The sequence below is a fragment of the Panulirus ornatus genome, chromosome 19, assembly GCF_036320965.1.
Source record: "Panulirus ornatus isolate Po-2019 chromosome 19, ASM3632096v1, whole genome shotgun sequence".
Lineage (NCBI taxonomy): Eukaryota > Metazoa > Arthropoda > Malacostraca > Decapoda > Palinuridae > Panulirus > Panulirus ornatus.
This window is the reverse complement of record NC_092242.1, coordinates 11068072-11095371: the sequence shown is the minus strand read 5'-3', so window position 1 is coordinate 11095371 and position 27300 is coordinate 11068072. Positions and strand designations below refer to the sequence as shown.

At 48.0% G+C, this 27300-nt stretch overlaps 1 protein-coding gene across 3 annotated transcripts in view; it reads left to right on the top strand.

Moving 5' to 3' along the window:
- The window catches only part of LOC139755392 (uncharacterized), a 338128-nt gene that overhangs the window by 129096 nt on the left and 181732 nt on the right, over positions 1-27300 (top strand). The window contains exon 1 of one of the 3 annotated variants that reach the window (XR_011714090.1): positions 12577-12723. The exons of the other annotated variants lie outside the window; for them this stretch is intronic. The gene's annotated coding sequence lies outside the window, so the exon portion shown is untranslated. Of the gene's footprint in view, positions 1-12576; positions 12724-27300 lie in introns of those variants that run through there. 3 annotated transcript variants of the gene reach the window in all.

The following is a 27300-nucleotide window of genomic DNA, read 5'->3' as shown; positions in this document are numbered from 1 at the left end:
GAGAATTTCAGTATAGATACTTTTCGGTATGCTGAATACGAATTTGTGATCAAAACCCAAAAATTCGTTTAATTAATCGATTATTAGCATATTAATTTTATTATCATTAATCTTAGGAGTAATTAAAGGCATTAATAATGCGAAATTCTGTCATTTGACCTGAAATCCTTAATCAACATGTAAAATAACATCTATACCCAGATTTTCATTAAAATCTGAAGAAGTTGAAAGTCTGAGCCTTGGATTTTTCTTGATTTTTTTTTTCAAAAAATGGATTTTCTTGAGAATTTCAGGGTAGATGCTTTTCGGCATGTTGAATACGAATGTGTGGTCGAAGCCTAAAAATTCATGTAATTAGTCGAGTAATTAGCATACTGATTTTATTATAATTAATCTAAGGGGTAATGAAAGGTTCCTCTGCGCCGCTGCTGGTCGTCAAGGCTTGTTTGTATTCGTTCATCTGACCAGTGTCTCCTGTCGAGAGGGGGTTGGGGGGGGGGGGGGAGTGTCTTTATAATGAGCATTCGAGGAGGAGGGGGTGTATCTTTATAATGACCAGTCGGTGGGTGTATTGATGATCCCATGGGTGGGTATCTTTACGATGACCATCTGAGGGTATCTTTGCCATGACCAAAGGGGGAAAAAGTGTTGGGGGGGGGATGGGGGTATTTTCATAATGACTATTAGGGGGTTATGTTTACGTTGACCATGGGTTGGGTTGGGGGGGGTATCTTTATGATGGCCGTTGGGGAGGGGTATCTTTATGATGGCCGTTGGGGAGGGGTATCTTTATGATCAGCATTTGAGGTATCTTTTCGTATTGAGATATTGGTCAGGATTCCAGGCTGATCGTTTGTTTGTTGCTTGTTATAAGGACATTTTCCTGTATTGGTCGAGTGATGATGATGGCAGACCATCTGACCGTTCAGAATTAAACTTAACCATTCACGCCATCAAGCCGTTCACACCGTCTGATCATTCACACACACACACCCACCCTCTCTCTCTCTCTCTCTCTCTCTCTCTCTCTCTCTCTCTCTCTCTCTCTCTCTCTCTCTGCAGCGACCATCTGCAGCCATTCAACACCAGATGATCTACACCACCGCCTCCACCACCACTCACGCCAGCCATACGTCGACCACTCACTCCCCCAGTGACACACACACACACACACACACACACACACACACACACACTCGTATGTATATATATATATATATATATATATATATATATATATATATATATATATATATATCTTTCAAACTATTCGCCATTTCCCGCATTAGCGAGGTAGCGTTAAGAACAGAGGACTGGGCCTTGAGGGAATACCCTCACCTGGCCCAATTCTCTGTTCCTTCTTTTGGAAAATTAAAAAAAAAACGAGAGGGGAGGATTTCCAGCCCCCCGCTCCCTCCCCTTTTAGTCGCCTTTTACGACACGCAGGGAATACGTGGGAAGTATTCTTTCTCCCCTATCCCCAGGGATAATATATATATATATATATATATATATATATATATATATATATATATATATATATATATATACATAAGCTTCCACGACCCCCGTCAGCCGAGACGTGGAACGCCAGACGGTCACTCGCCGTGAGCCGAGCGTGGCCTCGAAGTACAGGAGGCGTTAGGGCGGGTCGAAGTCACGGAGGAGTTCCTGCATAGGAGACCGGTGGGGTGGAGGGGGGGATGGGGGAAGGGGGGGGAGTGCCCCTGTGACGACAAGCCGCGGTCCTCCCCCTTCTCCTCCCTTCCCCTTCTCCTCCCCTCCCGCCGCCACCACCGCCACACCTCCTCTCCTCTCTTCTCTTCTTCCAGGACGATGATGAAAGTCCGGACCCGGACGCGGAGCCGGGGCTGGCCGAGGGAGGTGGTCCAGAGTGGTAGGGAGGAAGGGAGGGAGGAGGAGTGGGCGGTGGGGGGGGGGGGGGACTTAAGTTATTGAGGGGGGGAATTCCATGACGCGATGAATACATTAAGATAAGGACTTAAAATGGAGGGAGATGTTTTAAGGAGGCGATATACACATGTTGAGGTGTGTATGTGTGTGTGTGTGTGTGTGTGTGTGTGTGTGTGTGTGTGTGTGTGTGTGTGTGTGGTGAATGAGCACGTCAGGGTGTAGGACTGTGTTGCAGAATGGCGTCCTGGTGGTGGTGTGTGTGTGTGTGTGTGTGTGTGTGTGTGTGTGGTGAATGAGCACGTCAGGGTGTAGGACTGTGTTGCAGAATGGCGTCCTGGTGGTGTGTGTGTGTGTGTGTAGGATGGTGAGCAGTGGCTTAGGATGGTTGAAGCCTTGTCTTTAAGGCGGTGTAGGATGGTCCGTGACGGTGTGGGATGGTGTGCTACTCTTTAGGATGGTGTAGGATGGTTCTTGGCGATGTAGGATGATTGTGTGGGATGGTGTAGGATAGTTCGTGATGGTTCAGCCTTGTGCGGGGATGGTGCAGGATTGTTCGTGATGATGCAGGGCCATGTAGGATGTATCTTGATAGTCCAGGAGGGTATAGGATGGACTGTGATGGCGCTGTGTGATGGTGCAGGATAATTAGGATGATGCAGTATAACGCAGTTTGTTATAGGATAGTTCATTATAGTGAGGATGTCGTATAGTAACTGTATATGGTGTGAGGATGGTGTATGGTATAGTGTGTGGTGACTGTAGATGGTGTGAGGATGGTGTATGGTATGGTGTGTGGTGACTGTAGATGGTGTGAGGATGGTGTATGGTATGGTGTGTGGTGACTGTAGATGGTGTGAGGATGGTGTATGGTATGGTGTGTGGTGACTGTAGATGGTGTGAGGATGGTGTATGGTATGGTGTGTGGTGACTGGATGGTGTGAGGATGGTGTATGGTATGGTGTGTGGTGACTGTAGATGGTGTGAGGATAGTGTATGGTATGGTGTGTGGTGACTGTAGATGGTGTGAGGTGGAACACGATATCGTGAAGGATGTGTTCCACTGGTGTCAGACGACGTATTAGGGGAGGTGAATTGTGCATCATAGTGTAAACATGGCGTAGACGTTTACATGAGTTTCTATGAGAAAGACAGACAGCAGGAGGCCTGATTAGCCCACGACTGGGTTGTCTGGTGAATGCTGTTGCGAATCAGTGTATGACAGTGTAAAAAAAAAGGTGTACAATGGGCTGTATTATCATCATATAGTGCATGCCAGGTTGAGTGATGATGTAAGATTATTTGGAGGGATGCCTGACAGTGTATTGCAGTGTATGGGAGTGAGTGTTTGGTGTAGGATGATGTATAATCCGGTACTGATGGTGTAATGACGTTTAGTTGCATATTTCCTTCATGTAATTCAGGGGAGGAGAGGATAGGAATAATAGTAGACAGTACAGATCAGTTTAGGATGGGTGAAGCATCGTGAGGTAGAGGAAGACAGCACACAGGTGCTACCAGACGCTGGGTTACTGTCGGTAGGAGAGTACTGGATGGTAGACTTCGATGCCCAAGTGTATGGGATGGTGTGTGCCGGTGCAGAAGGGTGATGTGGTGTGTAGGATTGGGCGTTGTGGGAGAGAGAGAGAGAGTTGTCAGTCGTAGTATGGGAAGGTGTATCAAGTGCCTGAGAAGGTGTAGAACAGTGTAGGATGTAATTGGGTGGTGTAAAGACGGAAGAGGATAGTACAGAATGGTGTAGCGGGATGTTAGTTAGGATGGCGTAGAGTGGTGTAGGAAGGAACAGTGGGGTGTAGGATGGTTTTGTCATGATGTTGCGGTGGTGTGGGAAGGAACAGCATGGTGTAGGATGGCGTGGTGGTGTGTAGGATGGCGTGGTGGTGTGTAGGATGGCGTGGTGGTGTGCAGGATGGTGTAGGTTGGTGTTTGAGGGACCCCGGCGCGGACCAGGAGGGCAGAATGATGAGCACCACCGCGGCAGGAGGGAGTGGTGTAAGTATGTAGGACGGTGTTTGCATGACCTGGAACGCTGACCAGGATGGAGGGAGGATGAGCACGCCATTATCACGGCGGCGGCGGCGGTAGCAGGACGCGCGACAGGATGCAGTGACTGTGCAGGTCGTGGTCATGCAGCCACCCTCAGTGTCGCACAGTGTAGTGCACGTCTGGCGGCGCACGGCTCCCCTCACACCCAGGCCGGCACCAGGACACCTCCCTCCACTTGATCACCAGTAACCCACTAACGCCTATAACCACCCAGCACTAACTCCTATAACCACCCTGCACTGACTCCTATAACCACCCTGCACTGACTCCTATAACCACGCTGCACTGTCTCCTCCAGCCGCCCTGACTGGTGGAACCCAGACCAGAGAAAAAGGCGCCACAAGAAATAGTAATAATAAACACGAGACGCAGACGACAGATGCCTTATTTATTCATTCATCGACGGCGGATATGTCCCTGTAGCGCGTGCCGTCTGGACGTAAACCTTGATAATGTTCGGTTTTTATGAAGGCAGTGTCAAGCGTCGCCATCACTACGGTTTACAATCACGAGGGAACTTAACTGTTCGAAGGGCCTTAGGGGCGTATGGCAGCGATGGTTTAGAAAGGCGGGCGGGCGGCCGCCAGGGCCGAGGACATGAAACATACACCCAGTAAGACATACACCTGGGAAGACGTACACTTGGTAAGACATACACAAAGTACGACATACGCCTAGTAAGACGTACCCCTTGAGACATACACATAGTGAGATACACACCCGGTGATGGAAATATTGTTTCCACCATTTCTGCTTTTCTGATTTGATTTTCTTTACGTGTGTATGTGCTTGTGTGTCTGTGTCTGTTTGTTTGTTATATTTGCTTCTGCGTAACTGCCTATTTATTCCTTTATGAGGAGAGAATTTTACACTTTTGAGGCCCCGTCTCTTGTACTATTGTGTACCATCAAGAAGAGTTTTACATCTTTGTAGGCTGCTGGAGTTCACAGTCTCCCAGCTTCAGCCATTCCAACCACGTACTGCCTTTACCCTGAACCAGCATTACCTTACGTCCATCTTAACCACGATCCTTCTCAGTCTCTGGTCATAGCCTCTTGTAACCCTGGTACCGCACCTCCTGAAGAAGTGTCAACATTACCCACATGATGGAGGAACTTGAAGGTGGGTATCAGGTCACCTCCTCCTCTCTCTCCCCTTTTTTTTTTGTCTGAGGTGGACAGCTGTGCAGCCTTCAACATTTCAAACTAATCTCTTTTAATTCAAGTACCATCTGTTTGTAGTCACTTATTCGAACAGTGAGGAAGGGAGTTTTCTAGTTGGGCCCAATCTTATTCTTCTGTCTGTCTGCGAGAGAGAGAGAGAGAGAGAGAGAGAGAGAGAGAGAGAGAGAGAGAGAGAGAGAGAGAGAGAGAGAGAGAGATTATTTTCCACTTACGGCTTTCGATTCATGGGATCCATACTCTTCATTCTCACACGTTATTGTCGTGCACAGGCTTTCAATTCCACAGTACCTCTGTGTTCACCATTCCTTCATATAGGTTTTCCCCCACATCCGCTGTTGTACTAAGGAACAAAAAAAAAAAATGTTTTCTCACGTCCTTCCTGACTCTTGCTTTTGTCCAACTTCCTGTTGTGTCCCTCAAGTTGCGAGCCTTCCCTTTATGTCCAAGAACTGGTCTGTGTTATCATGGCGACCCTTGGAGTAATTTCAAGTCGGGTATCACGGCTTCCCTTGATTCCCCCCTTTGCTTATATTGTGAGGAGTTTCGGTGGGTGTCTCCTGCGTGCTTCATCCATCCCCCCCTCACAATCCTGGCTTTAATCTTACTGAAAGTCTTTGGGTCTTTCTCGATCTGTTTATTTTGTGATTTGTCGCGTAGGTGGGGGAACAAGATTGACGGCAGGTGTCCTGCCTTAGGTCGAACATGCCTTCGTCAGAATCTCTGCGGACCTGAATGCGCAGGTTCTTCTGTGGAACATCTGTTTGCCTATCTGCTCTTACCACACTAGTCTGTAAGTTTCTGATCTCTTCCACTGTCACAAACAGCTTAGAAAGGATCCAATGGTCTGTTGCTCTATGTATTTCTTTGTATTCTAAGATATAGATTTGCCACACTCACGATCCTTCTTAATGTAATTTTCTAGTGAGAGGTTAGTCTTCATGGCATCTCTTTGATCCATTTGGCAAGAATATTCATGTAGTTTTTCTGCTATTTGAACTTCGATCTGTCTTCACCTTTTCCCATCTAACTTACCATCGTTTGAGAAGAATCTCCTTTATCACTCATCAGCTCAGTCTTTCGGTGTATGCAAGGGCTGTTGTTTGTTGTATGTTTCGTCCTGTCTTCAGAAGCCATCTTCGTGCATATCAAGGGGTGGCGCGAGTCCATCTGGCTGGTTGTTTACATGGATAAGAAACAGGAGTGGTCCCAGTACCGAGCCCCGAGGGACTCCACCTGTTACCTTCACCCACCCTTGGAAACCTACTTCCGACGAGTGTTCTTTGACCTCCTTCCTGTTCAGTAGATCTCTAGGACCATGTGAGAAATTCTCCCTTACTGCCGGCCTGAAATTTGAGCTTCTACATCATACTGTGCAAGTATCGTTATCCAAAACCTTAAGCCAATGCAGATGTGCAGTCATCTCACTCTCCCGTCCTTTCCACGATATCGCGTTTACTCTCATCAAAGCGTATAAGATAATGTGTTTCAGATGATATCTTTGAACCCTCCTTGCTCTTCATGTTGCCAAAGAGTCCAATTATATGTAGTTCCTGACTATCTCTTCAAGGAGAGTGTGTGGACTATACTACTGTTGGAGACACTGTCCCGTAATTGTGGGCGAATTACGTATCGACTTTCATTAGACAATACGTGTGTTCCCTTGCTTTCCCTCAGTCCTCTTCTCCATCAGTAAGATCCAGAAATGTGTATAGGTAATCGAGGCGAAAGATCACAACACATTAGTCGGTAGCAGCATATGCATTGTATACGGGTTATAAACATAATTGGTAATCTATTTGGGAAGTGTTGAGCTGAGCTCATTGGCGCATGATATAAAACAATATAGCAAAAAGAATAATATATATATATATATATATATATATATATATATATATATATATATATATATATATATATACATATATATATATATATATATATATATATATATATATATATATATATATATATATATATATATATATATATATACATATATATATATACATATATATATATATATATATATATATATATATATATATATATATATATATATATATATATATATATATATTAATGAAAAGTTAAAAATGCTTATGATTCGGTTCAAGTGGAAAGGTTAATCAAGCGGAGGTGTGATGAGATGTATGAGGGCTTGATGAAAAGAGATGGTGAGCCTTGGGTAGGCTAGGATATAGGGAGATGGGAGCCAGAGGAGTGAGGGAGGAGAGCAAGGGAGAGTGAGGCGGGTAAGGGTGAGAGTTCCGGCGGCTAACATGTTCCTGGAAGAGCAGGTGAGTGGCCGCGACTCATTACCTGGGGTTCCAGTCCCAGTCCAGCCGCAAAAGCCTCTGTTCCTTCCGCCGGCCCCCTTTCCTTCCCCTCCCACCTGGTGGCGCTACTGCACCCCCCTCACCCACACCCCTGCAGGCACTGACGGTGCTCACCTCCACACCCTCCCACACACGCCGCCCCCGCGTCGTGCAGCCCCCCTTCAGGCGTACCACTCATCCAGGTGTTTGCTCTCTTTCCAAACGATCGTGCCTCATTTTAGACAGTGTCACCCCCTCCTCCTCCTCCTCCTTCTCCTCAGGGCCAGTCCTGATACCCGATACCAGGCGGTAGTACCTCATACAGGTAGAAGTGCGCTCCTTTTCCCTCATGTGGACCTGTAGCATCGTGGGTTAGGACCGACAAGTCTTCATTCAGAAGACCTGAGAGTAGAGAGTTAGAGGATCAGTTGTCTCCTCGCAAAACATGGACGAACCCGCGGGTGGATAGGAGAGAGATTCTTAACGGACCCGCGGGTGGATAGGAGAGAGATTCTTAACGGACCCACGGGTGGATAGGAGAGAGATTCTTGACGGACCCGCGGGTGGATAGGAGAGAGATTCTTAACGGACCCGCGGGTGGATAGGAGAGAGATTTTTGACGGACCCGCGGGTGGATAGGAGAGATATTCTTAACGGACCCGCGGGTGGATAGGAGAGAGATTCTTAACGGACCCACGGGTGGATAGGAGAGAGATTCTTAACGGACCCGCGGGTGGATAGGAGAGAGATTGTTGACGGACCCGCGGGTGGATAGGAGAGAGATTCTTGACGGACCCGCGGGTGGATAGGAGAGAGATTCTTGACGGACCCGCGGGTGGATAGGAGAGAGATTCTTGACGGACCCGCGGGTGGATAGGAGAGAGATTCTTAACGGACCCACGGGTGGATAGGAGAGAGATTGTTGACGGACCCGCGGGTGGATAGGAGAGAGATTCTTGACGGACCCGCGGGTGGATAGGATAAATATTCTCAACACCATCCATTTTCTCCCCTAGTGTAATAATGTCTTTTGAGCGTGTCTCGGCCAGACAGCGGGTGGATAGGACAGTGAAAGAGAGCGTTTTTCATGTTTTACCCCAGACAGTGGATGGGTAGGGGGAGTGCAAGACGTGTCTCCTGTCTGTCTGTTTCGAGGCTAGACGTTGCATTAACATCCCATCGGTTAGCGATGACCTCCCCCTACACACACACACACCAGGCACTGGAACCACTTTATCCCCCCCCCCCCCCCTCACCAACAGAACTTGGCACCCCTGTCTGCATTAGAAAAAAAAAGGGCAAGGGGATACATGTTAAAAAGAACAGTGTGGAACAGAAGAATGGGGGAGAAATTGAGAACATTTTTGTTCGTTTGTTTTTATGCACGAGGAAGTAAAGACGTTTTTTGTTCAGGGTAAACGTGGGATGGGTGAGAAATGGAAGGGACTGTGGCGGAACAGCTGTTGGAGGAGGTGCTTAAATGGTAGAGGCGATGGTTTAGAGTGATGAGGGAAGGGAGATGGAATAGGCTGTCTGTGGAGGAAAGGGTTGATGAAACGCTGATAGGAAAGGGTAGAGGAATGGATAAAGATGGAACAGGGAACATGGGTAGAGAATAAGGTGGTGAACAGAGGCACAGGATGATTGTGAAAGGCATAGAGTGCGGTAGTGAAACAGGGGCACAAAGTATAATCATACCGAGGCATAGAGTATGACAGTCAGTAAGAGGTACAAATCATGTTAGTGAAAGTGGCACAGAGCATGATATGAAACAGACACCAAGTATGGTGTTATAACAAAGGCACAGAGTACTGTGTTATAACGGAGGCGCAGAGTTTGGTGTTATAGCTGTGGCACAGAGTATGGTGTTATAGCTGAGGCACAGAGAATGGTGTTATAGCTGAGGCACAGAGTATGGTGTTAGCTGAGGCACAGAGAATGGTGTTATAGCTGAGGTACAGAGTATGGTGTTATAGGTGAGGCACAGAGTTTGGTGTTATAGCTGAGGCACAGAGTATGGTGTTATAGCTGAGACAAGGACTTTGGTGTTGTAGCTGAGGCACAGAGTATGGTGTTATAGCTGAGGCACAGAGTATGGTGTTATAGCTGAGGCACAGAGTATGATGTTATAGCTGAGGCACAGAGTATGGTGTTGTAGCCGAGGCACAGAGTATGGTGTTGTAGCTGAGGCACAGAGTATGGTGTTGTAGCTGAGGCACAGAACATGATGTTATAGCTGAGGCACAGAGTATGGTGTTGTAGCTGAGGCACAGAGTATGGTGTTGTAGCTGAGGCACAGAGTATGGTGTTGTAGCTGAGGCACAGAGTATGGTGTTATAGCTGAGGCACAGAGTATGGTGTTGTAGCTGTGGCAGAGTATGGTGTTGTAGCTGAGGCACAGAGTATGGTGTTGTAGCTGAGGCACAGAGTATGGTGTTATAGCTGAGGCACAGAGTATGGTGTTGTAGCTGAGGCACATAGTATGGCGTTGTAGCTGAGGCACAGAGTATGGTGTTGTAGCTGAGGCACAGAGTATGGTGTTGTAGCTGAGGCACAGAGTATGGTGTTGTAGCTGAGGCACAGAGTATGGTGTTATAGCTGAGGCACAGAGCATGGTGTTGTAGCTGAGGCACAGAGTATGGTGTTGTAGCTGTGGCACAGAGTATGGTGTTGTAGCTGAGGCACAGAGTATGGTGTTGTAGCTGAGGCACAGAGTATGGTGTTATAGCTGAGGCACAGAGTATGGTGTTGTAGCTGAGGCACATAGTATGGTGTTGTAGCTGAGGCAGAGAGTATGGTGTTGTAGCTGAGGCAGAGAGTATGGTGTTGTAGCTGAGGCACAGAGTATGGTGTTATAGCTGAGGCAGAGAGTATGGTGTTATAGCTGAGGCACAGAGTATGGTGTAGCTGAGGCACAGAGCATGGTGTTGTAGCTGTGGCACAGAGTATGGTGTTGTAGCTGAGGCACAGAGCATGGTGTTGTAGCTGTGGCACAGAGTATGGTGTTGTAGCTGAGGCACAGAGTATGGTGTTATAGCTGAGGCAGAGAGTATGGTGTTGTAGCTGAGGCACAGAGTATGGTGTTGTAGCTGAGGCACAGAGTATGGTGTTGTAGCTGAGGCACAGAGTATGGTGTTGTAGCTGAGGCACAGAGTATGGTGTTGTAGCTGAGGCACAGAGTATGGTGTTGTAGCTGAGGCACAGAGTATGGTGTTATAGCTGAGGCACAGAGTATGGTGTTGTAGCTGAGGCACAGAGTATGGTGTTATAGCTGAGGCACAGAGTATGGTGTTGTAGCTGAGGCACATAGTATGGTGTTGTAGCTGAGGCACAGAGTATGGTGTTGTAGCTGAGGCACAGAGTATGGTGTTGTAGCTGAGGCACAGAGCATGGTGTTGTAGCTGTGGCACAGAGTATGGTGTTGTAGCTGAGGCACAGAGTATGGTGTTATAGCTGAGGCACAGAGGTTGGTGTTGTAGCTGAGGCACAGAGTATGGTGTTGTAGCTGAGGCACAGAGCATGGCATCAGCAGAGGAGTGGAGGAGCGAGAGGCCTCCTCTGGCTGGGGGGAGGTCAGGTAGGGTTTTTGTTCCAGTAATCAAATTTATGGCAGCTGGGGAACCGTCAGTGTATCACATTTATTAAGCTAATCTGGAACATCTGCCTCACCTCTCGGGGGTCACTCACCTCCCGAACACGAACGGTACGGCGCTCGAGCACCGCCGACGGTACGGGTGGTACGCGGGTGTGGAGGAGGACAAGAGGCACGACGGTATGACCCTTAGGGTGAGGGGGATGGTTATTATGACGGCTGCGGCCTTTGACCCGGTCTCTCAGGGGGTCTGATCAAAGGCCCAGGACCATACCGTCCCAAAGGGCCGTAGTACCCTGGCGCGCAGTGGTGGTCGTACGTACGGCCGTGCTCAGGGGGAGACAATGAGTTACAGAACGTAAGTGTCATGCCACGAACGCAACTGTCTGCCAACCTGCCACAACAGCGCTGACGGTCAGCGACATACACACACACACACACACACACACACACACACACACACTGCAGCTGTGGAGAGAGAGAGAGAGAGAGAGAGAGAGAGAGAGAGAGAGAGAGAGAGAGAGAGAGAGAGAGAGAGAGAGAGAGCACTGCAGGCAGGGTGATAAATGGAGTGCATGTCAGAGCAATATCGATTACTGCTTTTTTCCAGTTGGTCCGGCGAGCTGCTGTCATGGGGAGGGTGGGGTGTCCCCCCCTCTCTCCGGGGGCCCGCTGTCTGCCTGACCGGTGGACTGCAGGAAGTTGCATGGCCTTCCCGTCCCGGACACACAGTGCTATGATGCTGCACTGTGGGGCGGGATGGGTGCTCACTTGGTGTGGGAAGGCGTCGTGTGGTGTGGGGTGGGTACGGAATGGGTGTACAGTGGTGTGCGAGGACGCCCTGTGGTGTGGGATGGGTACAGATGGATGTGGGATGGGTACGGAATGTGTGTACGGTGGGTGTGAGATGGGTGAACGATGGTGCGGGATGGTGTGGGATGGCGTAGTGTGGTGTGGGGTGGGTGTACAGTCGTGTAGGATGGTGTGGGATGGCCGTTCGGTGGTTTGGGATAGTGTGGGATAGGTGTGCGATAGTGTGGGATGATGTAATGTGGTGGGACGGGTGTAGTGCGGTGTGGAATGGGTATAGCGTTGCACGGAATGGGCGTAGTGTGACGTGGCATTGGTGTGGTGTGGTGTAGGATGGCGTAGTGTGGTGTGGGTTGGGTGTACAGTCATTTAGGATGGTGTGGGATGACGCAATGTGGAAGGGAGGGAGGGTGTAGTGTGGTGTAGGATTGGTTCACGGTCTTGTAGGATGACCAGATGAGAATGCTTTATGCTGTGGTATGGTACACATGGGTCAGGATGATACACAGAATAGAGCTCGCTGACAGGATGATGAACACACACACACACACACACACACACACAGCATTTCTGTGATAGTGTGGGGTGAAGGGCACATAGCAGAGGGTACATGGAGATAAGGATGGAGCGCACTGTGGGTACAGTCCGTGGCAGGGGGTTAGGTCGAGGCGAGCATAGAGCGCACACACTGTGTGCCATAGTTCGACATACGAGGGGGTGACAGGTGGGGCACAGGGAGCCGTTTAGATACAAGGTAGGACGTCGTGAGCTGTGTTCATCCATAGCGACGGAGCACATCAGTATACAACATTGAAACGATTCTGACGATGATGGTTACACAAAGGTGGGTCATCGTCGTAGAGCATACGATTGGCATACAGTATACCAGAGTATACCGGCACGGTTAGTGATACACGGTAGGTTGAAGGGTATATCACGTACGTCTTTCATCCACAGGATATACAGGGACATTCATTCATGCAGGGTGTAGTTCATGAAATCACTGATTTTAGCGTAGTGAATAGCGTATCGTTCAGGTGTGTGTGTGTGTGTGTGTGTGTGTGTGTGTGTGTGTGTCAGGTGCAGAGAAGAGGTGACACTCGTAATACTCGGGGTCATAGTTTCCAGGAATTAGCCAGATGTATGAACCTGTTCAGTTACAGTACCGTAGTGTTTGGTTACGTGTGCGATGTCCTCCGTACCGATGTTGTGGAGGCTTGAAGTGATCATGACATTCTTACACTGCAGGGTAACATAGGATGAGGCAGGATATCACAGGATGGCGCGGGATAACACAGGATGATGCATGGCAACACAGGATGAGGCAGGGTAACACAGGATGGTGCAGGATAACACAAAATGGTGCAGGATAGCACAGGAGGGCGTAAGACAACGCAAGATAGTGGAAGATAACACGGTTCAGTACAGGATGATACAGGATGCTGCAAGATAACACAGGATGGTACAGGATAACAGAGGGTAATGCGGAATGATAGCAACAACACAGGATGGTGCAGGAAGGGGAAGCGAGGGTAACATAGCCCCTCTCCCCCTCTCTCCCCCTCTCCACAGATCAGGTGAGTAACGGGGTGGGTGAAGGGAAGGATGGGCACAGATCAGGTGAGTAACGGGGTGGGTGAAGGGAAGGATGGGCACAGACCAGGTGAGTAACGGGGTGGGTGAAGGGAAGGATGGGCACAGACCAGGTGAGTAACGGGGTGGGTGAAGGGAAGGATGGGCACAGACCAGGTGAGTAACGGGGTGGGGGAAGGATGGGGCTGGCAACATTTAACACAGCAGTGACAACCTCCCTGATACAATACTGGGAATTTTATTGTAAAATCAATAAGTACTGAGTTGCTGGCCCGCTGCTGCCTCGCTCGGCCAGACAGACTCCACACCAGCCTCCCAGACCTGGCCAAGTGGGCCAGCGACGCCTCCCCCCCCTCAACCTCCCCCTCAACCTCTAGCCTCGCCCCCCCTTCAGCCATTTCTCCCCCCCACCCCCCTGGCCAAGTGAAGGTGGACCGCACCTGGGAGGTGGCCAAGGGAAGCGACCAATGGATAGGCGGGGGGAACTGAGGGAAATCGAGCTTCAGGAGGTGGTGGAGGACCGGGAGAATCCTCTAATGATGGGAGGGTGGTTAGCCCGGCGTGCTTTGACTGCTGCTTGAAGTGCACACCTGGCGAAGCGCCTGGTCACGGATCGCTTTTGTGCTTGCAGGCTCTCTCTCTCTCTCTCTCTCTCTCTCTCTCTCTCTCTCTCTCTCTCTCTCTCTCTCTCTCTCTCTCTCTCTCGCCGGCCCCCGGTACATCTGGGCTCAGCCACTCAGGGGCACTTGCATGCAGACCGCGACCACGTAACAACCCCTTCCGTTCCAGCCAGCCGACCAGCCTCTCGTTGTCGGTGTTGTGACCACATGAGTACGACGGATACCTCCCCTGGGGTACGATTGAGTGAGTCATCGTATCCCAGGGGTTGAGTCACCCTACACAGTGGGTTAAAGCGAGCGTTCTACTCAAGGGGTTGAGCCGTCGTACTCAAGAGGTTAAGCTTTCGTACCCAAAGGGTTAATCAGTTGTACTCAAGGGGTTAAGCAGTCGTACCCAAGTAATTAATCAGTTGTACTCAAGGGGTTAAGCAGTCGTACCCAAGGGCTTCATGAGTCGTACTTAAGGGGTTAATTAGTCGTACCCAAGGGCTTAATCAGTCGTACCCAAGGGGTTAATCAGTCGTCCTCAAGTGATTAATCAGTTGTACTCAAGGGGTTAAGCAGTCGTACCCAAGTAATTAATCAGTTGTACTCAAGGGGTTAAGCAGTCGTACCCAAGGGCTTAATGAGTCGTACTGAAGGGGTTAATCAGTCGTCCTCAAGTGATTAATCAGTTGTACTCAAGGGGTTAAGCAGTCGTACCCAAGAGCTTAATGAGTCGTACTGAAGGGGTTAATCAGTCGTCCTCAAGTGATTAATCACTCAAGGGGTTAAGCAGTCGTACCCAAGTAATTAATCAGTTGTACTCAAGGGGTTAAGCAGTCGTACCCAAGGGCTTCACGAGTCGTACTTAAGGGGTTGGTTAGTCGTACCCAAGGGCTTAATGAGTCGTACTGAAGGGGTTAATCAGTCGTCCTCAAGTGATTAATCAGTTGTACTCAAGGGGTTAAGCAGTCGTACCCAAGAGCTTAATGAGTCGTACTGAAGGGTTTAATCAGTCGTCCTCAAGTGATTAATCACTCAAGGGGTTAAGCAGTCGTACCCAAGGGCTTAATGAGTGGCACTCAAGGGGTAAAGTCGACCGACTTACATAGAGTTAAGTCAGCGTCTTTAGGGAGTCCCATGTCGTGCATCTCTGGAAATGTTGCTCGCCTAATATTTGATCCTCATAACATCACTTCTCTTCTGACGTCTGTGATATTCTTCATCTCATTCCAGGTCATAAAACATCCTCATGAGGTTGGAATTATCAGTAACTATATGGCGACGATACAGAAAGGTAAAGAGACTTAGAAGTAACCCATTATTCCCTTTCATTGATCGAGAAGAATTTCGTATACAGTATTTTTGATGGTAGTGTACGTGTGTGTGTGTACGTGTGTGTGTGTGTGTGTGTGTGTGTGTGTGTGTGTGTGTGTGTGTTTTGTTTACTTGTCTCGCAGGAGTGTACTACATGGCCGGTAATGTATGATATGGACGTAAGATGTAATTACCAATGATTACAGGGTAGAGGTTTTCAGAACACGTCCTGAGCACGACAGGGGCCAGACACGAGTCTGTTCCCAGCAGGGCTGGGGCGTCTGTACATACGAGGCAAGTTATAACAAAATTATATATATATATATATATATATATATATATATATATATATATATATATATATATATATATATATATATGTGTGTGTGTGTGTGTGTGTGTGTGTGTGTGTGTGTGTGTGTTTTGCACGTTTTCTACCCCAGTCGCCTTGAATAAGACGAACCAAACAAACAAATCGTTTAAGCTTTTTACCTGACGTTGCTTCTCGACTGTGGGGAGTTGGGGGGTTGTTTCCCTTTCAGAAGCCAAGGCATCGGCCATCATCCTTCAAAAAGTTCCGCTCAAGACGCCGTAATGGTGATAGAAAAAAAAAAAGAAGAAAAAGATAAGATCAAAGATCACTTGTGATAGACGCCGAGGTCGTTGATGATTTATAGAGGGATCCTATCCTAACTCGAGCTCTGGCAAATGGCCGCCACTAAATTTCTTATAAAGCAGTCAGATTTCCGCTTTGAGAAAAGAAAGGCGGGAAGAAGTGGATGAAGAGAGAGAATTTAGGGGGGGCGGGCTTCGATGAGAATCAGACGCTGTTCCTTAACAGGGTTTCCCATAGAGCGAGGTTGAAAGACACACATTCGACATATTCCATCCTCCGAAACCTGACCCATATATGAATCCCAGGGTCACTACTACACGGCGCCTTGCCCAGATGACACACTCTATAGTGGTGGGGTACGCCGTGCTCCGTCGTAGGTGGGTGTGTATGGAGGGTTGTGCATTCTGTTCGACGTCCTGGAAGCAAAAGTGTGCATGGAGGGTTGTGCATTCTGTTCGACGCCCTGGAAGCAAAAGTGTGCATGGAGGGTTGTGCATTCTGTTCGACGCCCTGGAAGCAAAAGTGTGCATGGAGGGTTGTGCATTCTGTTCGACGCCCTGGAAGCAAAAGTGTGCATGGAGGGTTGTGCATTCTGTTCGACGTCCTGGAAGCAAAACTGTGCATGGAGGGGTTGTGCATTCTGTTCGACGCCCTGGAAGCAAAAGTGTGCATGGAGGGGTTGTGCATTCTGTTCGACGCCCTGGAAGCAAAAGTGTGCATGGAGGGTTGTGCATTCTGTTCGACGCCCTGGAAGCAAAAGTGTGCATGGAGGGTTGTGCATTCTGTTCGACGCCCTGGAAGCAAAAGTGTGCATGGAGGGTTGTGCATTCTGTTCGACGTCCTGGAAGCAAAAGTGTGCATGGAGGGTTGTGCATTCTGTTCGACGTCCTGAAAGCAAAAGTGTGCATAGAGGGTTGTGCATTCTGTTCGACGTCCTGAAAGCAAAAGTGTGCATGGAGGGTTGTGCATTCTGTTCGACGTCCTGGAAGCAAAAGTGTGCATGGAGGGTTGTGCATTCTGTTCGACGTCCTGGAAGCAAAAGTGTGCATGGAGGGTTGTGCATTCTGTTCGACGTCCTGGAAGCAAAAGTGTGCATGGAGGGTTGTGCATTCTGTTCGACGTCCTAGCAAAAGTGTGCATGGAGGGTTGTGCATTCTGTTCGACGTCCTGGAAGCAAAAGTGTGCATGGAGGGTTGTGCATTCTGTTCGACGTCCTGGAAGCAAAAGTGTGTGTCTCAGAAGCAGCCAGACGACCCGAGGGAAACGTGAATGAATAAATTTCTATCAGAATGCTTAGATTCGTGAATGAATAAATTTCTAACAAGAGTGCTAAGATTCGTAAGTAAAAAAAAAAATAGATACAGAAATGAGGACTTGATCATTATAATGATAGCTACACCATGACATGTATTGTATTTCCCTGGAAGGGTGTCGTAGTATAGTACTATTTTCTCCGCCTTTAACTAGAAGGCCTGTAATCCCATTTCCATGAATATATCATCATCCTCTGAGACCTTGAAAAAATGAACAGCGCTGCTCTGACCTCTACGGTAACCCAGATGTAATTATTCAAGATGTTCGAAGGGCCTCTTCAGTTATGTCTCTCGGAAAAGGTTTGTTTCTGTCTCGGGCGACACACACACACACACACACACACACACACACACACACACACACACACACATACATATACATATTCTAGTGAAGTCAAAACTAATTCCGTTGATGATATCAGTGAGAAGGGGGGGGGGGAAAAAAAACACACCCATCTACAGCATATTATCAGTCCACGCCATTAAGATGCAGAAGTATTCTGTAGGCGTAGATTTCGCCCACGATTTATAATAAGCCTGCTCAGGAGATGACGCACGTAGGTAGGTGTAGGTCGCACTACAACTACGGGAAAGAAAACGATGCAAAATATGTGTTCGAGGGGGAAGGGCGGGAGGGAAGGGGGTGGATTTGTACATTTGCAATGGAGACTTCTTTTCGTTCATACGTTTCCAGCAGATGATCCGCGGGGCTAACCTGTAGTGTTCGCGAGTACGAGACTCGAGGATGAGGGGGTTGGTTGGTTTATTTATTACTGCCGTAAATCACTCAGCTCAGGTGGGATGCGTCCACCACCTACCCCTCAACCCCGGTCTGGTTAGCTACTACCACCACCACTCGGCAACTCATACTGCTCTCTCTCTCTCTCTCTCTCTCTCTCTCTCTCTCTCTCTCTCTCTCTCTCTCTCTCTCTCTCTCTCTCTCAGACACGTTAAGAGCCTCTCCTGCACTGTCCTGGTCGTGGTTGAGCGAGGTGTGACCCCCCGGTCCAAGAGAACAAATTAAGCTCATACTGAACTCTCATTAATGTACTCTCTCTCTCTCTCTCTCTCTCTCTCTCTCTCTCTCTCTCTCTCTCTCTCCTGGTGGGTAATTAATCTCAAGTGCCCTTGTTCATAATCACCCTACGACTTGTACTTGAGAGCCCCTCATTAATGCCGGTAATCAACAGTAATCCAGAAAATTATCCACACGAGAAGTGCGTGTCGAGGTGTGTGAGACTCCCTGCAGGTGTGGAGGTCAGTGGCTTATGCAGGTGTTGAGATCAGTTGCTCTTGCAGGTGTAGAAGTGAGCGGCTCTTGCAGGTGTAGAGGTTAGCGGCTGTTGCAGGTGTAGAGGTTAGTGGTTCTTGCAGGTGTAGAGGTCATTGGTTCTTGCAGATGTAGAGGTTAGCGACTCTTGCAGGTGTAGAGGTTAGCGGCTCTTGCAGGTGTAGAAGTTAGCAGCTCTTGCAGGTGTAGAGGTTAGTGGCTCTTCCAGGTGTAGAGGTTAGCGGCTCTTGCAGGTGTAGAGGTTAGTGGTTCTTGCAGGTGTAGAGGTTAGCGGCTCTTGCAGGTGTAGAGGTTAGTGGTTCTTGCAGGTGTCGAGGTTAGTGGTTCTTGCAGGTGTCGAGGTTAGTGGCTGTTGCAGGTGTCGAGGTTAGCGGCTCTTGCAGGTGTAGAGGTTAGTGGTTCTTGCAGGTGTAGAGGTTATCGGCTCTTGCAGGTGTAGAGGTTATCGGCTCTTGCAGGTGTGGAGGTTAGTGGCTCTTGCAGGTGTAGAGGTTAGCGAGTCTTGCAGGTGTAGAGGTTAGTGGCTGTTGCAGGTGTAGAAGTTAGCGGCTCTTGCAGGTGTAGAGGTTAGCGGCTCTTGCAGGTGTAGAGGTTAGCGGCTCTTGCAGATGTAGAAGTTAGCGGCTCTTGCAGGTGTAGAGGTTCGTGGTTCTTGCAGGTGTGGAGATTTGTGGCTCTTGCAGGTGTAGAGGTTAGCGGCTCTTGCAGGTGTGGAGGTTAGTGGCTCTTGCAGGTGTAGAGGTCATTGGCTCTTGTGGCAGTTGTGTAGAAGAGTTCGGTGGAGCAGTTCGTCCTTCGCTTACAATTTGTGGATTACTTATCAAATGATAAGTTGCCTCTCTTGTTTAGGGGCGTCGGAGACGCATGAATGGGGTCGTAGATCGTGTTGGCCGACGCACTGAACGGGCTGTTGCTGCTGGCCCCTTTTGAGCGACGCGCTAACGACTCGTTGCTCTTGTTAAGGGGACGTCAGTGAAGCATTATCAAAGGAAGATCCACCAAACTGTCTGAGGAGCACGTTGGCACCACACCTTGTGACTCAGCTTGGTAATACAGCGAGCTGTGGGTGGCGGCGGCTGCCACTGTTCTCAGGGCCGCGCTGCCCTTCACTCGATGGGATTAAGTAGATCCTTCACAGAGGTAGCACACACACACACACACACACACACACACCCATCGGTCAGCACGGGTCAGACCGGCGTGGTCGGACCAGTACGGGATCAGATTCTGGGCGTGGCCGTTGGCCCACACCCAACCCAGGTATTCATACTCCTCTCGGGGCTGGCCGATATATGGTTATGAATACATTGGAGTGAAGACAAGACGTGTCAATACGAAGTCAAGAGGCGGGGGCAACACGAGGGTAAAACTCTCCTCCCCGCAACACACAAATAGTAATCACAAATAGTAATCAGAGATTGTAATCACACAGACACATTAGATGATGGAACTGTGAATGTTGATAGCTTACGTACGCAAGTACATAAATTCGTACGGCAGAAGATGGGCCCGCGCCCCCGCTCTCACGAGTGTAGAACTCCCTCCCTGTACAGTACAAATAAGATGATTACAAAAACGTAATCACAAGAATGTAATTACACATGTACACTGACAGCTTCCTGGTCGTAGGCCGTATATCTTTCCCACGTCCTTCCCGGCTGACGTGGGGCACCGCTTTCCCTGGGTCACGTGCTCAACTCTACGGGATATTCTGTGTCTATTTCACAATGACTGGTGGCCACCAGACCTCCTCCTCCTCCTCCTCCTCCTCCGTCAGCGCACGTTTGGTAGTCTACCTAACTCCAGGTCCACCAGGTGGCTGGAAGGGAGGCTGGGGAAGGTATTTCTTAATGGTTCACTGGAAGGAAGGGTTTTAAGATTTGATGAATCTGTGGAGACGAATTTGTTGGAGGGTGTTTTTGGGGAGTGTTAACTGGAGGGGGGAACGACTGGTTTTGGGTGTTGATGCTGCACTGTGAGGAGCTGATCCTTCACTGTGGAGAGTGGATGCTACACTGTGGACAGTTGATGCTACACTGTGGGCCGTTGATGCTACATTATGGAGAGCTTAGGCTACACTGTGGACAATTGATGCTACATTTTAGAATTTGTCTTATCCCACAGGGTTCCCAACCCCGACTCTATCGCACCAAGATGGGAGTGTGACCTGATAGAGATCGTAATGAAGACAGGAATGAAGACCAAAAACGGAATTCAACCTTCAAAATGTCCATGACATGGATGACATTCTGCCTTATGTGCTCATAAAGTCGAAGCTATGGTGATGAAAGACCTTCGTGACCATTACAAAATATTCGTAAGGTAAGGTCCCAGACCGAGAAGAAGGGGTAGAAGACCTCTCGAAACCATCGTAAGGTGTACGTAAGGTGAGGTAAGGTCCCGGACCCAGGTGTGGGGTAGAAGACCTCCGAAACCATCGTAAGGTATACTTGAGGCAAAGTAAGGTCCCAGACCCAGCTGTGGGGTAGAAGACCTCCGAAATCGTCGTAAGGTATACTTGAGGTAAGGTAAGGTCCCAGACCCAGCTATGGGGGTAGTATACCTCCAAAACCATCGCAAGGTATACGTATGATATGATCCTAGACCGAGCTTTGGGGGTAGAAGATATCGTAAACTATCGTAAAATATGCCTAAGGTAAGGTAAGATACCAGACCGAGCTGTGAGAGGTACATGACCACCAGAACTATCGCCAGGTGTGTAAACATGAGAGAAGGCTTCGAACTGGCCATCATGAAGGAAAGGAAAATAAGCGGGACATGAATACCTTTCAGTCCACGCAAACGTCGACATTCGAAGAGGGTTCTGTGCTACCTGAGTGCAAGAGAACTAATTTTGGCCCTGTCATTAAGATGATAGTCATGGACTACGTATCTGAGTCACTAACTGATACGTTCTTCAGTGTACCGAGTGAGAATAGGAAACAGTGGGAATTACTCTATGACCAAGAAAAACTATATAAATGAAAAATAGTTTAAATTTAGATGAGAGATACGGCATCACAGACCTGAACTTCTCTAAGAAAGTAATAGAAAGTAAAGAAGATCATCTTAAAGAATGATGGTTGTGTGAATCATATATTTATGGAAAACCAGAAGGTTTTTGCCACTCAGTAACAAGAGGTTAGTTCGTGAGGAATTGAGGATAGGTATTCGAGAATGGCCTCTCGAATAAAGCGAAAATTATCGAGTTGGTAATGTGGGGAGGAGACGCCAAAGATACCTTTTCCATCTGGACGAAAGAAATAAGTGGAGTTCTTCAGGTTCTGAGGGACAGGTCCATTGTTATTCTCGTTTTTGTGGAAATGACTCGCCAGAGGATGTGATTCATACCTGAATATGTCTGCAGATGATGCCAAGGTTATGAATGAAGTATTGGACATTCGAGAGAGTCCAGGGTATTCCAGCGAGGCCTGGACGAGATGCAATACTGGCAAGTCATATTGGCCAATATCAAAAGGTTGGCAGGACTTCGTCATAGATCATTAAGTAAGAAATTAATTAAAGAAAAGGAACTTGGCTGGCGGTAATGGTTCCACATAATGTTTGGCTTATCACGAGAGAATCGCAAGAGGAGACAGTCCTTCACCTTGGTCGCTGTCGGAGATGCTTTGAGGGACGTTGTCAAGAAAGTGTTCAAGGAAGTATTTACTCCCGTTCGAAGTAGGTTAGAGTTGGCATCGAAAGGCCTCCGCTCTAGGGGCGTACAGAGCTACCAGAGATGGTCCAGAGAAATGTTGACATAATGCCAGGATTGTATAGATGGTATGGGTTATGCAAATCAGCAGAGACGCGTTCTAGTTCTCGAAGTCGGGGAAGGCAGGACCATACTAATTACCTTTTAAAACCCATACTGACTTTAGTTGTGTAATTAGAGACAAGTGGTTCCAAGTAGATGGGCAATGCATAACTACAGGGCTTATGAGGATAGTGAAAAAAAGAAAGTAGGAACCCGCATAGGTTCGAATCCTGGGCCTACATTTTACCCTGATGTTCATCCTCTCCTCGAGGTTGGTCTATTTATATATATCTTAGGCTAAGGTTTATCTATATATCTGTCTCTCTGTCTATCTATGTATCTACCTATCTATCTGCGTAGAAGGGACAGGATAAATTTCTCCTTTTGAAACAAGAAAGTTTTTAGTTCGTCAATTGACTTTGATGCAGCCTCTCCATTCGTGACTTTTCACTCTAGCAGGTGGAGTCTAGTAACGCCAATATATATATATATATATATATATATATATATATATATATATATATATATATATATATATATATATATATATATATATATATATATATGTGTGTGTGTGTGTGTGTGTGTGTGTGTGTGTGTGTGTGTGTGTGCTTGAAACTTAAGATGAACCAGGCCAGGAATAAGATAATAGAACAGATTCTTCCCATTGACTGTGTTTCAAAGGAGTTTAATTTCCTTGACGGTAACCAAGTAAAAAGATAAAGCCAAAACTTCTCCTTGACCTACCAGGTAGGGTACGTGAGGTCTATGTGGCTCAATGCTGTGGAATGGAGGAAATTGAATAAACGATTAAATGAAGGAATAAGAATGAAGAAAAAAAGAGCAATGGGATAGAAAAACGAGTGATAAGAACATGAGGAGATAAAAGTGGGAAATGAAATAACAGGAGATCGAAAGACTGGGAGGAAATGAAGGAAAAGATGTAGACGAATTAAAAAATGTACCAGGAGAAAAGTCGGCTAATGTCAGTAAAGGAAAATAAGGGAATAACAGACCAGGAGATAATGAAAGAACAGAAGGAAATCAAAGGACCCGTCTGTAATGAAGAGGATGGAAATGAAAAGATGACCAGATGGTAATGACAGGACAAAATGCATTGAAGGAGACGACATAAAAAGTGGGTAAGGTTAATATATTGAAAGATCACAGCGATTCATATACTTCAAATTACTGTCAGTAGAAAAAACAAAAAGAGAAGCTGTCTTTCCCGATCGTGACGTGAATAATGAATAATCAAGGCTACGTATATGAAAATTATGAAAGCCATTTTCTTTGTATGAATCCATATTTTTACGAACTCTTAGTAATAGGTTAGGTTAGGTTAGGACCAATCATAGAGGTAGGTTGAGGGGCGCATAGATCTGTGTTTGAAAAACCCAAGGGTGATTTTATTTTGCCTATTTTGAGGTCGGGGATTAATCTTATGAGGTTACTCATCTCTTACAGTCATCTTCTACCCCTCCTCGTTGATCACCGTCGGTGTGATTAATCATAGTCACTTATTTTCTCATCTCGTTATGCCCGATGTTGGCGAGGCATTTCGTCGAGTTTCCGGTATGTGTTGGTCGGTCGGTTTGACCCCCAGTGTGTGTGAGTCCAACACGAACACATCCGGCGGGAAACTCACGCCAAACATCACTTCATGACCTTTACCCTCGATGTCTGTGTTGTCCTGGACGCGTTGCGAACTTGATGTGATTGAAATGTAAATTTACGGTTTGGGGAAACGTATTTGTTATAGGATTGTATAGACGATTAGTGTGGGTTTTTGTAGAGGCGTTGGAGGAGTGGGTTGTGTGGTGGTAACACTGCTCAACCACGAGGAGGAAGGCTTCCTGCATTCCTCCTGCAGAGGACACGGTATGTCACGCACCGTGATTGGTCCTTACGGCTGACGTGGGCGGAGCATCGCCGTCTTGAATCCACCAATCGCAGGCCCCGAGAACAGTAGCCGGTATGGGGACTACGGGACCGGATACGAGAAATCGAACTTCGACAGTATTAGACGTGAACTATTTACCATTATACACATATTTTTTTTTTTTTCTCTCTCGTCAAAGGCTTGAGCCGTAAATTTCATCCATGCAAAGTTTCCCCTCTCCTCTTTCTTCTTCCCCCTCCCTTCCCTCTCCCCCTTAGAGAGGACCTCCACCTTCCCCAGAGAAACTCCCCCTCCTCCCCCGCCGTAATTAGGGAGGTGTGAGGCGGCTTGCTTGAGGCCCGGGTGTACCCCCCTCCCTCCCCACGTGCGCTTGGCTGGCTAGACGTAACCAGCGCTTAGATTCAGGGTGACGCCGAACGAGAGAGAGAGAGAGAGAGAGAGAGAGAGAGAGAGAGAGAGAGAGAGAGAGAGAGATGGCTATTTTAACCGTGGCTGCTGCAGCAGCAGACGTCGTCTCCGTGCAGGCCAGGCCCGTGTCAGACGAGATAGTGAAACGTCGGGCTGGGGATATGGTTAGATTGCATGTATCACCCGTGCTAGGGCGGGGATTATTGTAATCTGCTGCCCCCACGTCCCTTCCTCCTCCTCCTCCCACGCTTCAATCCCTCCCTCCCTCTCCTCTGCCGTTTTTCTTACCCTGTCTCCATACCCTCTCCGTAGGGGCCACGAGTGTCGAAGTCCGCTTCGTCCACGTCTGCGGCGGATCTTCGCACATTTCAGATAACGCGCGTGTCGTTGAAAGCAGTCTATTTTTCTTCGGCTTTTATTAGATGCGATTATTTTAAAGGCTTCTTGGGTAGTTTTGTGATTGAGCAGATGGAAGGGTTGATGATTGAAGAGGATGGAGGAGTAGTTTGAGGCGGGTGGGAGGGAGGTGGTAGAGGTGTGTGATCTGTGTGGGTGGGTTCGGGGAGAGAACCCGACGGCAAGTGAACCCTGACGCCCTTCTTGGTTGCTGGCCATGAATGGAGTTCGTGGGTTTGTGCCCACGCCAACACCTCCACGCTGCTGCTGCTGCACCATGCCCACGTCTCCACGCCCACACACCCTCTACCCTCACCACCACATCCACATTCTCAAGCCTACATCCTCATGCCCCACATCCTGAAGACCATGCTTTATGCCCACTTCACACCCACACCCGACACCACACCTTGCCCACCACACCAGGAGGCCCATACCTCTAGCACTCGTAGCCTCATACCTAACTCCACGCCACCACATCCATTATAACAGCTGCAAACCCACGTTTACTTTCTCGCACACCCCGACTATACCTCTTCACCCACACCAGCGAGCCCACACCTTCACTTTTACACCTTCCTGTAGGTACGTCCTCACGTTCCTCCCCCTCCACCCCTCCACAACTACGCCCGTACATCCACCCTTCAGCACAACCACGGGCACACAAGTCCTGACCCACAACCATGTCTCCACGCACCCAAGCCCGCATTACGCCCCCGCTATGACCGAACGATATGCCCATATCTCCTGTGTAACTCCTTGGCCATTCCGAAGCCCTAGTTAGATCATCATACTCGCGCCATCAGTGCCACACTCTCCATGGCAGCACTATTGCACCTACCATGACTGCACCACCATGGCAACACCATTGCGCCAACCATGACTGCACCTCCGTCCTCACCATGGCAGCACTATCGAATCCACCATGACCCAGCCTCCATACTCACCACTGGGGGTCACACCTCCACGCCCACCTCCTCTCCCGCTCTCTCTCCACTGATCTCTCTCCCTAGACTCTAGTCTTATGACAGGTGTTTACACCACCACTTGTGGGGGGGGGCGCTTCCAGGCTCAGGCTGGTTGATAGCCCTTTACTCCCCCAGATGGCTCCCTGAGTCATACTGAAGTGGTTACCACCTTTCTCCACCAGATGGCTCTGTGAGTCATACTGAAGTGGTTATCACCTTGCTACTCGAGATAGCTCTCTGAGTCATACCGTTGTGGTTATCACCTTGCTTTCTCAGATGGCTCTCCCACTTACTAGATTGGTTCACAGAAAATCCTGCTCTTCTTATGACGTTTACACACGAGAGACCTCTCAAAGGATCCTCTCTGGCACATCGCCTGGGTCAACGGAGGCGTGCCGCAAGGTTCGGCGTTAGGACCATTGCTTTGCTGAAGGGATGGATCCCATACCTGGAATACGTTTTTTTGTTTTTTTGGTCATGCCAAGGTGACGAGAGCAGTAAAGAATTAACGAGGATTGTATCAGCTTACGAAAGGACTTTGGCGAATTTCAAAGTCTGGCCTGGTACATGGTTGTTGAAGTTCAACCCATGTAAATGTAAAGTGAAAAGGAAATATTTTGGTATGATTATGTTATGACTAGAAATAAGCTGCAGGAATCTCTCTCTGTGTTTGGAAGGGACTTGGGAGTCGACATAGCACCGAACTTATCACCGGAGACAGACAAGTCTGAGGGCAGAGATTGAAATTGCAGTTATGAATATGGATAAGGAAGTGTTCGGCTGGCTCTTCACAACGTATACTATACCAAACCTAAGATGTGACCCATCATGTTTGGTCACCACACTCCGAGACCCTCAGGGACTTGATGAACTACAGAGGTGATCTGATGTGAGATAGTTACACCAATAAGTTAACTTGGTGACCTGCCGCTGGAAACAGAAGAGTAAGGGGAGACTTGATCACATGCTTCCACTTTCTGATACAATTTGGTGATGGCCTGTGAACAGAAATGCAAGGGTAGGGCATATAAAGGCCATAACATGAATACAAACAAGAAATATTTTAGAAGAGATGCTAAGAAGCACTTACAGTATTAGGATATATATATATATATATATATATATATATATATATATATATATATATATATATATATATATATATATCCTCATTAACTCTGTATCAGTAAAGTATGATATGATTTTTCAAACACTTCCTGGCTGGAAGCGAGTCCACAATAGCTCCACATTGTACAT